The following is a 12,682-nucleotide window of genomic DNA, read 5'->3' as shown; positions in this document are numbered from 1 at the left end:
GCAATAATGGCAGGAGCTAGGCCCTGAGCTCCTTTCCCCCTCTCTGGAAGGAGTCTTAAGGTATCTCTGAGGGGACCGGGACTTTTTGCCCATGGCCAGGGCAACTAAGTGGGTTTGTCCTTATGTGCAGATAGCATGATTTATAATGCCAAGTGTTCCATCACCCCTAATTATCCTATTCATATATCTCCTCATACCTTCAATTAAACATGACTATATAATTTCATTTGTTAAGGTCCTTACTCTCACCTTGATAATTCCACTTAGGGTCTTGACCAGAGATAGCCTCTTTCCTGTAAGCTGCCTTTGGTCTCAGACATAGATTTTATTATCATATGTCTTTGCTGCTTCCTGTATACAAGTCCTTTTATTCAGAAGTGCAGCAAGTAGAAAGAATGATATAAAGATCCATTCCCATTAGATCAAACATAATATCCAGCTTTTGAAACCCATTTATAAATCTACCAGGGTCCTCTGAAAATTGACACAATATTTTCTTTCCACTGGCCTAGCTCAGTCATAGAAAAAGGAATATGTACTCTTAATATATTTTGTTCTCCATTTAAATTTTACTACATATATATGATATATATAATAAGTCCATATATATTTAAATCAGATGGCATGATTTGTAATGCCAAGTGTTCCATCACCTCTAATTATCTTTGTTTGAAGATAATCATAATACAATTTAGGAATACACAAATATAAACCTTAAAAATTACTATTAATGATTTTGGTTAGATGACATCAGATTGGTAAAGCATTTTCTTAAGCTTTGCATTTCAGAAGATACTTAGAAAACACAAATATATTCAACTTAAAATGGAATAATAGCCGGGCATGGTGGTGCACGCTTGTAATCCTAGCATTTGGGAGGCTGAGACGAGAGGATTCAGGTTTGCAGACAGCCTCAGCTAATCAGTGAGGCCCTTTGCAACTCAGTGAGACCCTGTTTCAAAATAAAAAATAAAAAAAATAGTGCTGGGAGCATGTAACTTGGAGGTAGAAAAGCCCCTGGGTTCCATTCCGAAGTACCCCCCCCCAAAAAAAAAGGAATAATAACAGCCAGATGTAGTGGCACATGCTTGTAATCCCAATACTTAGGAGGCTGAAACAGGAGGTTCACAAGTTCACAGCCAGCCTCAGCTATTTAGTGGGCCCTCTGCAACTTAATGAGATCCTATGTCAAAATAAAGAATAAAAAATAGGGCTGGGGGTGGAGCTCAGAGGTAGAATGCCCCTAGGTTCATACTCTAGTACTGCAATAAATAAATAAATAAATTAATTAATTAATAAATTAATAAATAAATAAAGGAATAATAACACAATACACAGAAGTAAACATTTTAAAGTTAACTTAGCATAACCTTTGATAAGGTGGGTTCCTCCCCTACATGATCTCGCAATGGAAGCCAGAAGTGGAGATATCGCAAGACTCCAAGTGCCTCAAGACTCCAAACATTGCGATGCTACAGATGTTGTGAGAGAATTGGCATGCCTATAAAACAGCAGTGCCTCCGATCCAGCACGTGACTCAGCCGGCCCATCAGGACTATGCGCAACTCTCCAGATGCATGGCCCGTCGGTCCCTTCCCCCACAGCCGGCTGACTCTCCGGAGGGTGCTGGGTCCAAATAAAACAGCGGTCTCTGATAACCCGGTTGGTGTTTTTACCTCCCTCCTAGACGCCCTAACTCTATTTCCAACTATTCAACCTTAACTTAACCTAAATTTAAAAATAAAAAATATATACATGACCATTGGAATGAAATTTGACCATTGAAATGAATTTATGGCTCAATACGATAACTGTAATTACAAGTTTATGTAGGTTAGCAGCACTGATAAAAATATCAAAGAATACCTCTTGATCTTTTATAAGACTAGAGAATAGTATCATTAATCAGAAATATTACCTTATGGTTGTACCTCTCTTATACCATAATAAAACATTTAATCAAAGCAAACAGATGTAAACCGTGTCTTAATGGTGGATTTCTAAATGGTACTAAAACATAGATGGCAGAAGTTTTAATAACTTAAGATACAAATAGCCAAGTGTGATGGCATAAACTTGTAATCCCAGTATTCCCTCAGGAGGCTGAGTCAGGAGGATCACGGTTCGCAGGGTTCGCAGATAACCTCAGCTACTTAGTGAGTTTCAAAATAAAGAACAAAAATAGGCCTGGGAGTGTAGCTTGGAGGTAGAATGCCTCTGGGTTCCATCCCCAGTGCCCCCCACACACACACACACACAAAATTGCAAAGGATCAACAAAACAAAAATCTGGTGGTTTTTTTTTTTTTTTTTCAGTACTGAAGATTGAACCTAGGGGTATATTATCTCTTTGCTACATCTCCAGCCCGATTTTATTCATTTTGAAACAGGGTCTCACTAAGCTGCCGAGGGCCTCACTAAGTAGCTGAGGCTGGCCACAGAGAAGTTTCTATGAATCTTCAAAATCATCTAGAGTTGCCAGGCATGGTGGCATATACCTGAAATCTCAGCACCTGGGAGACAGAGAAGATTTCAGCTTAAAGGCAAGCCTCAGCAACTTAATGAGACTCTGTTTCCAAAAAAAAATTAAATAATTCTGGGGTATAGCTCAGAGATAGAATGTTCCTGAGTTCAATACCCCTCCCCCCAAGTCATGTAATGTCCTTTTCAGATTTTATTTCTTTTTTCTACTATTTCATCTTGCAGAAACTAGAGTGTAAACATGCATAGAGTGTAAAGAAGTACATAATCAAATTTCTGATTGTGAATATTCTTAGCTTAAATTTTTAGTTCAGAGAAATATGAAGTAGCTTAAATTAAGGTATATAACAAGATTTCTTTCAGGGCATGGTGGTACACATCTGTAATCCCAGTACATGGGAGGTTGAGACAGGAGGATCATAGGTTCAAGACCAGTCTCAGAAACTTAGCAAGACTCTCAGCAACCTAATGAGACCTTGATTTAGAACAAAAAAGGAAAGAAATGATGAAGGTGCAGCTTGGAGCTAGAATGCCCCACATTCAATCTCTAATACCACACACACACACACACACACACACACGACTAACCAACAAACCACAAGTTTTCTCAGTATTAATACCATGAACATTTGGAGCTGAATAATCCTTTGTTATAAGGGCATGTCTTTAAATTCTACCCATTAGTTGCCAATAACAGATTTCTGTCCAATTGTGACCAAAAAATGTTTTCTGATATTACCAAATGTCCCCTGCTGGGCAAAATGTGCCCCAGTTGTGAACGGATATTAATGGAATGATATTCAGCCACTAAAAAGAACGGGTTAGTTCTCTATATATTGATGGAAATAATTCCAAAAGTAAAATGGAAAATGGAAAATGAAGATTACAGAATATCAGTGTATGTCAATAATGTAGCGACATTGAAGCTAAACTGCCTAGAATGGGATTCTAGCCCTTCCAAACCAGAAGTGTGAAGTTGGATATGTTATTTAACTTCTTTACTCTTAAGCTGGGCGTGGTGGCGCACACCTATAATCCCAGCACTTGGGAGGCTGAGAAAGGCGGATCGCACAGGTTCAAAGCCAGCCTCAGCTACTTAGTGAGGCTCTCAGCAACTTAGTGAGACCCTGTTTCCAAATAAAATAATAGGACTGGGAGCATAGCCCAGAGTTAGAAAGCCTCTGGGTTCCACTCCCAGTACCACTAAAAATAAATAAATAAATAAATAACTTCTTTATTCTTAGTTTTTTTTTATTTAAAAAGTGCTATCATAAGATTAAATACATTGCTTACAGATAGTATGAGAACTAAATAAGCTGATTTATGTAAAGTGCTTAGAGCAGTGTCTAGCACAAATCTTAAAATTTATAGCTGGCTGCAGTGGCATATATCTGTTATCCCGGTACTTGGGAGACTGAGACAGGAAAGTCACAGGTTCAAGGCCAGCATCAGCAACTTAACAAGACACTCAGCAACTTAGTGAGACTGTTTCAAAATAAAAAATATAAAAGACAGCCGGGTTTGGTGGCGCACACTTATAATCCCCGCGCTTGGGAGGCTGAGACAGGAGGACCGCACAGGTTTGAAGCCAGCCTCAGCTACTTAGTGAGGCTCTCAGCAACTTAGTGAGATCCTGTTTCTAATAAAATATTAAAAAGGTCAGGGAGTATAGCCCAGAGGTAGCAAGCCTCTGGGTTCCACCCCCAGTGCCACCAAAAAAAAAAAAAAATACAAAAGACTGGGAGAGTGGCTCAAAGGTAAAGCCCCACAGGGTTCAATTTCCAGTACCACAAAAATAAATATATATATATATATATATATATATATATATATATATATATATAAATGTTATAATTTGTGATCATCATTTTTATCAGCACTTTTGAAAATATAATATTCATATAATATTCCTGAAAAGACACATAAAGAAAATGGTAACTAGGCAAAGCAGTGGCTAAGAGAACATGGAAAACTCTATTTATTTATGTTACAGTTGGGAGAATATGGTTGTGGGGAAACTGTTCCCCGGGAACCTCTGTGAGGGTCCCGGACACACTTTCCCCCAATCCATAACAAAACCCAAAATGACCAAAAACAGAAAAACCATGGGTTCTTGTCCTAAGCTAAGAATAAATATACATAGCTTGGACAGTTGCTGAAAATTTAAAGGAGTTTATTAAAAAGATAGAAATACAGAAAATAGAAATACAGAAAATAGTTACAGCCCCATGCCAAAATGGCATGACGGGGGAAGGTGGCCCGGGCCAACTCACCACTCCCCAGATACAGCACGTGGACCGGAATTTTTATACCCATGACCTCCATCTTGTTTACTCAATTTTGACATGGTGAACATCCCTGTAAGGTACCTCCCCTAGCCAGGTGTGGCAAGGTGTTTCCTTTCATGAAGGTCGACCCCTCCTACCATCTTAGCTAGCTTATCCAATCATGTAGATCTGTCTTTAGATAAAGGCCTGATTCTCCTCTCCTAAGATCTGTCTTTAGATAGAGAAAGGCCTAGTTCTCCTCTCCTATTGACTTGTTAATTGCTTTTAGCTAGGTTAATTTACACTGGAATAGTTGCTTGCTTTTAGGCAGAAACCAAATCCTTGCACAGATTTGCCCCTCACCCAATTTTTGAAATATATTAATAATCATAGCTTTCTCAAATCTTCCTAGGCCATTCCCAATACTGGTACATTTTATTCATTTATTCTGTTTGTGTTACTGGTGATTGAATCTTTGAGCTATACCCCAGCCTTTTATTTCTTTCCTTATTTTTGTTTTGAAATAAGGTCTCACAATGTTGCTAAGGGTCTTGCTAAATTCCTGAGGCTATCCTTGAACCTGCAATCCTCCTGTTTCAGCCTCCCAAGTCTGGGGATTACAGGCATAAATACCACAACACTCGACTGGAACACTCACTTTATATTGGATACTCTTTGCTACGCTTTGAACTTTTCTACTATTATATATTCAAGCATTTAAAATATTATTTAGCTTTAATGGTTTTTTGTTTTGTTTTGTTTGTTTGTTTTTTGTTTTTGTGGTAGTACTAGGGATGGAACCCAGGAGCCTTCTACCTCTGGGCTACACTCCTAGACCTATTTTATATTTTATTTGGAAACAGGGTCTCTTAAACCAGCTGAGGCTGGCTTCAAACCTGCGCGATCCTCCTGTCTCAGCCTCCCAAGCACAGGGGTTACAAGCATGCACCACCACACCTGGGTAGCTTTAACAGGTTTTTATGAACATATATTTAATGCCTATCATATTTTGTAAGAAGGTACACTGAAACTCTGAGCGGCTTTTTTTCCCCTCTTTCTAACATAATTCGAATCTGCTTATTAGTAGATAATCAAATAACATACAAATTGTGCCATTTTCCTCTTGGAGATAGGAGGAAAGACAGAGATGTTTTTGCTTCCCGTCACTAATAATAATAGTTTTACCTGACTTAATTGGTTAAACATTTTAAATTGAATTTAATGTTCACAGAAATTAGCAAATGACTCAACATAATGTACAGCCTTATAATGTGATTTGTGTAACTATATTTGAATATGAGCATGTCTTACCAGCATAAATATGTACAGTAAAATCATTCTCACAGAAGATGAGTACTAGAAACTTAATTTAATAAGTAATGGCAGCAATTTATTGGAACACAGTTCTAATAACAACAGAAATACATTTATTCGAAAATATTTACAACTAGAAACCCACTTCAGTGAAATATGAGAAAAAAAATAAACTATAAAAAGGTAATGGAAGCCGGGCGTGGTGGCACACACTTGTAATCCCTGTGCTTGGGAGGCGGAGACAGGAGGATCACAGTCACAGACAGCCGTTGTCACTTAGTGAGGTCCTTTGCAACTCACTGAGACTGTTTCCAAAATAAGAGTTAAAAATGGGGCTGCAGGTGTAGCTTGGAGGTAGAATACCTCTGGCTACTTAGTGAGGCCCGTTGCAACTCAGTGAGACCCTATTTCAAAAATAAAGAATAAAGCCTGGCGTGGTGGCACACGCTTGTAATCCCCAAGCTTGGGAGGCGGAGGAAGGAGGATCATGCAGTTTGGAAGCCAGTCTCGCTGGCTTAGGAGACCCTGTTTCCAAATAAAATACAAAATAGATCTGGGAGTGTAGCCTGGAGGTAGAAGGGTTCCATCCCCAGTACCACCAAAAAATAAAAAAAAATTAAAATAAGAAAAGTAAAGAATTAAAAATTGGGCTGAGGATGTAGCTCAGAGGTAGAATGCCCCTGGGTTCCATCCTCAGTACCACACACACACAAAAAAAAAAAAAATTACAAAAATCAGTCACTTTCCTATATAAGAGCAGTAAACAATCAGGATTTTTTTTTTTTTTTTTTTTTTTGGTGGTACTGGGGTTCCTGGAAGCCCTTCTACCTCTGGGCTACACTCCCAGACCTATTTTTACATTTTTATTTGGAAACAGGGTCTCGTAAGCCAGCGCGGCTGGCTTTGAACCTGCGCGATCCTCCTGTCTCTGCCTCCCAAGCGCGGGGATTGCAAGTGTGCGCCACCATTCCCGGCAACAAACAGGATTTGAAGTAAATAACACATTGCCATTTATATTAGCATGCCTCAAATAAAATATTTAGGTATAAGTCTCACAAAATATATATAAGATCTATTTGAGGAAAACTACAAAAATTGGATGAAAGTGAAGGGTCCGAGAATCGCCCACCAACCCAAATAACAAAGGACTCACAAGAGATGTAAAATGCAAGCGAGGTTTATTGTGCTGCAGCTCTGTCCCGGCAAGCCAGGGGTTGAGACCAAGACACTAAATGGTCAAGGTTTGACCCAGAGGGAGTGGTTACACACATCAGAGCCCGCCAAAAGTCTGAGCCAGCCAACCTTAGAATACAACCAATCAGATACAAGGACAAACAAGTACAACCAATAATTTTAAAACATGCATCCACACACGTCAGAGCCTGCTAAAGACTGCTTATCTCCCTTATAGTATGTGCTCCTTCCCTAGGGCTGCCTTTCCCACCCACCTGGGCTGGGCCAGGCTTCTCTGCGCTGAGGAATCTGCCTGGAGAGCAGATTAGCATGGCCTTGTTCCCCAGGCCTGAGGGAGAGGGCTGACCTGGCTCAGAGATATGGGGATGGGGCCCATGTTGCTTGCAGCTGTGGGGGGCAGCGCGAGGAGAACAGAGACCTTGGCCGGAAAGCTGGAGATTAGAAGCTTTGACCTGGTGGGTCCCCTCCCCTGGTCCTTGAATCCTGCAACCTGGACAGCTTGGCTTACAGATCTTCATTCTGCTTCCAATCCTACCTTACTTCTATATCTTAACTTTATATCTATATCTTAACTATATATACTAATATCTTATTTTATATCCTACTTTCTTAATCCTAATAGGGGAGAAGGCTTCTCTAATTAAATTCTCATGCTGGGGGGGGGGGACTCTTCTTCCAGCATTCCTACAAAAGGTATCAAAAGAGAATTAAATGGAGAGATATTCCATGTTCATTGATAGAAAGACTCAGTATCATCAAGATGTCAGCTTTTTCAAACTTTATCTATAGATTCAATGTGAACCTAATAAAAATCCCAGCAAGTTATTCTGTAGATGTTAACAAATTGATTCTAAAGTTTATTTAGAAGTCAGTTGTGGTAGTGTACACCTGCAACCCCAGTACTTGGGAGGCTGAAACAGGAGGATGGTAGGTTCAAGGCCAGCCTCAGCAATTTATTATTATTATTATTATTATTATTATTATTATTATTATTATTATTTTACAGTACTGGGGTTAGAACCCAGGGGCATTCTATGTCTGAGCTACATCTCCAGTTCTATTTTTTCTTTTCTTTTTTTTTTTCAGGCCTGGGGATGGAACCCAGAGGCATTTGACCTCCAAGCTACACCCCCTGCCCAATTTTTTTATTCTTTATTTTGAAACAGGGTCTCACTGAGTTGTGAAGGGCCTCACTAAGTAGCTGAGGCTGTCCTTGAACCGCGATCCTCTGATCTCAGCCTCCCAAATGCTGGAATTACAAGCGTGTGCCACTATACCCAGCTTTTATTCTTTATTTTGAAAGAGTCTCACTGAGTTGCAAAGGGCCTCACTAAGTAGCTAAGGCTGTTTGTGAACCTCAATCCTCCTTTCTCAGCCTCCCAAAAGCTGGGTTCCAAGTGTGGGCCACCATGCCCGGCTAAGCCTCAGCAATTTAGTGAGATTCTGTTTCAAAATAAAAATGGACAAAAGAGCTGAACAAACACCATGCCAAAGAATAGATACAGTTAGGAAGGAAGTATATGAAAATATTCTCCTTATAATATAGCACTAAGTATTTACAAATTAATAAGTTATCATTGTGTATGGTGTTAGTCGGCTTTCCATTGCAGTGACAAGATACCTGAGATAAACAACCTAAGGAGAGAATATTTATTTTGGCTCACGATTTCAGACGTGTCAACTCATGGTCACTTGGCTCATCTCCCTCAGCTTGTGATAAGGCTTCTGCAGGGGTAAAATATTTGGCAGAGCAAAGCTGCTCAAACCTCATGGAAGCCAAGAAGCACAGAATGAACAAAGAAGAAGAGGTCAAGAGATACCCTTCCAGGGCCAGGCCAGGCAGCCCACACCTGCAATCCCAGAGGCTGAGACCGGAGGAACACAGGTTCAACAGGGTCAAGGCCAGCCTCCGCAACTTAGTGAGACTCTGTTTTAAAATAAAAAATAAAATAGGGTTGGGGTGTAGCTCATAGGTAGAACGCCCCTGGGTTCACTTCTCAGTAACACACACACACACACACACACACACACACACACACAACACACACACACACGCACGCACCCAGCACATTTCCAGTGTTTTTCCTATGAAATGACAACAGATCAGTGCCCACAGGCAAGCACTAAGAGGCCACAGAAGGAAACAGGCATAAGCTGTGACTGGATGGCTTCATCTGCTCAGGACCTGATGTCCTTGCTACTAGCCTCCCTGTTATGGAAGTCTCAAAGGGCTGCTTCTACCTGGAGGAGAGACTTCCACTTGGCAGTCACCTGGACAGGCCAGCCAGGGCACTAGCTCCTGCCATGAGAGGACCCTCAGGACTCCGAAGCTCTGGCTGCAAGAGCCCTGAGCCTGACTCAGGAGGGGCTCCCTCCTGGCAGTTGTGTGGCCTCAGCTGCTCCATAGTTTCTCCCGTTCTCTTTCCATCTATGGCATGCTGTCCCAGATATACTAAACAGCATCTGGGTGCCAGGAACCATGTATCATGTAGTGTCTTTTATTAAATCTCATTTTTAGCCGGGCATGGTGGCGCATGCTTGTAATCTCCGCGCTTGGGAGGTGGAGACAAGAGGATCGCGCAGGTTCGAAGCCAGCCGGCGCTGGCTTAAGAGACCCTGTTTCCAAATAAAAATATAAAAATAGGTCTGGGAGTGTAGCCCAGAGGTAGAAGGGCTTCCGGGAACCCCAGTACCACCAAAAAACAAACAAACAAATCTCATTTTTATTTCATAGCTCTGTGTAGTAGAGGTGCTGGCTCATAGCACTACATAAATGGCCACTTCAACATTATAATCATTATTATTGTTGTTATTGTCATGGTGTAGCACACGCACATGCACACACACGCATGCATGCACACACACTGTAACTGAAACACTCATCTTTAGAATCTGAAATACGAGCTTTTGGATAAGGCCTTAGCTATACATAGCACATCAATTCCCAAACTGAAAGATTTCTTTATTTATCTTAAAACTGCCATGGGAAATGCTAGTTGGGCAATATTAACCATCCTCTCCTAAGGGAACACTCTACTGATGCTCAGACAAGAAATTTATCTTCACTAAACACATATCCTTTGCCAAACCCATCTGAAAAGCCATTCATTTGGAAGGTTTACCTGATCAATCTAGTTTGCAGCCAAGACAACTTCCAATCCTATAGTCCATATTTGGAACAAAAGGCAAGTGAAGTAGATCCTAGGTATAAAGAAATAAGTAATAATTCAACCCAGCCATGTGTGGCAGCACACACTTTTAATCCTAGCATTTGGGAGGCTGAGACAGGAGGATCCAGGTTCACGGACAGCCTCAGTCACTTAGTGAGGCCCTTTGCAACTCAGTGAGTCCTGTTTCAAAAATAAAGTGGGCGTGGTGGCGCATGCTTGTAATCCCCATGCTTGGGGGGCAGAAACAGGAGGATTGTGCAGGTTCTAAGCTAGCCTTGCTGGCTTAAGAGACCCTGTTTCCAAATAAAAATATAAAATAGGTCTGGGAGTGTAGCCCAGAGGTAGAAAGGTTTCCAGGAACCCCAGTACCACCAAAATAAATAAATAAATAAATAAATAAATAAATAAATAAATAAATAAATAAAATAGAGCTGGGAAGCTGGGCGTGGAGATGCATGCTTGTAATCCCAGGATTCAGGAAGCTGAGACTAGAGGATCATGATTCACAGCCAGCCTCAGCTACTTAGTGAGGCCCTCTGAAACTTAGTGAGACCCTGTTTTAAAATAAAGAATAAAAAGTAGGACTGGGCAAGGCCAGGATCGGAGCCTACTGTGAGGCAAGGCCGGTGCTGGGGCTTCCAAGACTGTGATCGGAGCCTGCTGAGGGGTTAGGCCAGTGCCGGGGCCAGCGGCCGGCATCGGAGCCTTCCATGAGGCAAGGCCACTACTGAGGCCTCCAAGGCCAGGATCAGAGCCTGCTGAGGGGTTAGGCCAGTGCTGGGGCCAGCAGCCAGCATCAGAGCCTGCCGTGAGGTAAGGTTGCTACTGAGGCCTCTGAGGCCAGGATCAGAGCCTGCCGAGGGGTTAGGCCAGTGCCGGGGCCAGCGAGGCCAGGATCAGAGCCTGCCATGAGGCAAGGACGGTGCTGGGGCCTCCGAGGCCTGGATTGGAGCCTGCCAAGCAGTTAGGCCAGTGCTGGGGCCAGTGAGGCTGGGATCAGAGGCTGCCATGAGGCACGGCCGCTACTAAAGCCTCTGAGGCCAGAATCAGAGCCTGCTGAGAGGGTAGGCCGGTGCCAGGGCCAGCGAGGCCAGGATCGGAGCCTGCCATGAGGCAAGACCGGTGCTGGGGCCTCTGAGGCCTGGATTGGAGCCTGCCAAGGGGTTAGGCCGGTGCCAGGGCCAGTGAGGCCAGGATCGGAGCCTGCCGTGAGGCACGGCCGCTACTAAGGCCTCCGAGGCCGGGATCAGAGCCTGCCGAAAGGGTAGGCTGATGCCAGGGCCAGCGAGGCCAGGATCGGAGCCTGCCATGAGGTAAGGCCGGTGCTGGGGCCTCTGAGGCCGGGATTGGAGCCTGCCGAGGGGTAGACCGGTGACAGGGCCTGCAGCTGGCATCAGAACCTGCCGTGAGGCAAGACCGCTACTGGGGCCTCTGAGGCTGGGATCGGAGCTTGCCGAGGGGTTAGACCGGTACTGGGGCCAGCAAGGCTGGGATCGGAACCTGCCGTGAGGCAAGGCCAGTGCTGGGGCCTCCGAGGCCAGGATAGGAGTCTGTTGAGGGGTTAGGCAGGTGCCAGAGTCAGCGAGGTTGGGATGGAGCCTGCCTTGAGGCTAGGCAAGTGCTGGGGCCACCGAGGCCGGGATCGGAGCCAGCCGAGGGGTTAGGCCGGTGTGGGGGCCAGCGAGGCCAGAATCGTGGCCTCCCATGAGGCCAGGCCGCTGCTTGAGCCAGCGAGGTCTAGATCAGTCCATCGGGTAGCCAGGCCACTACTGGGGCCGTCAAGAGTAGGATCAGTACTTGCAACGTGGCATGCACAGAGAAATATCACAGAAAATAAAAACCAGATGCTTCCCCTAATCAGCAATAACTAAGAGGAAAGGGGCAACAGGAAGAGGTCGAGTTATAGAAAGGGCCCTATAGCAAAGCAATTAAGGATGGAGCCTCTTTAAAACACAGGAGGTACATAAACAAATGTATCAAAATTAATAATCAAACGAGCATGGGATTGAAGGAGGGGGAGGGAATGGGATGGAGAGTGTATGAGGGCTAATTGGATGATGTGTGCTTGTATATCCTCTCAAGTCTTGTATTCCAATGTGATATATGATTACAATGCACCAATAAAAATAAATTTAAAAAAAGATAAACAAAACCAAATTTAAAAAGCAATAGAAAAAAAGTAGGGCTGGGGGTGTAGCCTAGAGGTTGAATGCCTCTGGGTTCTACCCCTGACCCACACAAAAAAACAACAACAAAA

The sequence above is a fragment of the Muscardinus avellanarius genome (genome assembly GCF_963383645.1).
Source record: "Muscardinus avellanarius genome assembly, chromosome: 6".
Taxonomy (NCBI): domain Eukaryota; kingdom Metazoa; phylum Chordata; class Mammalia; order Rodentia; family Gliridae; genus Muscardinus; species Muscardinus avellanarius.
Note: the sequence above shows the minus strand (reverse complement) of the source record.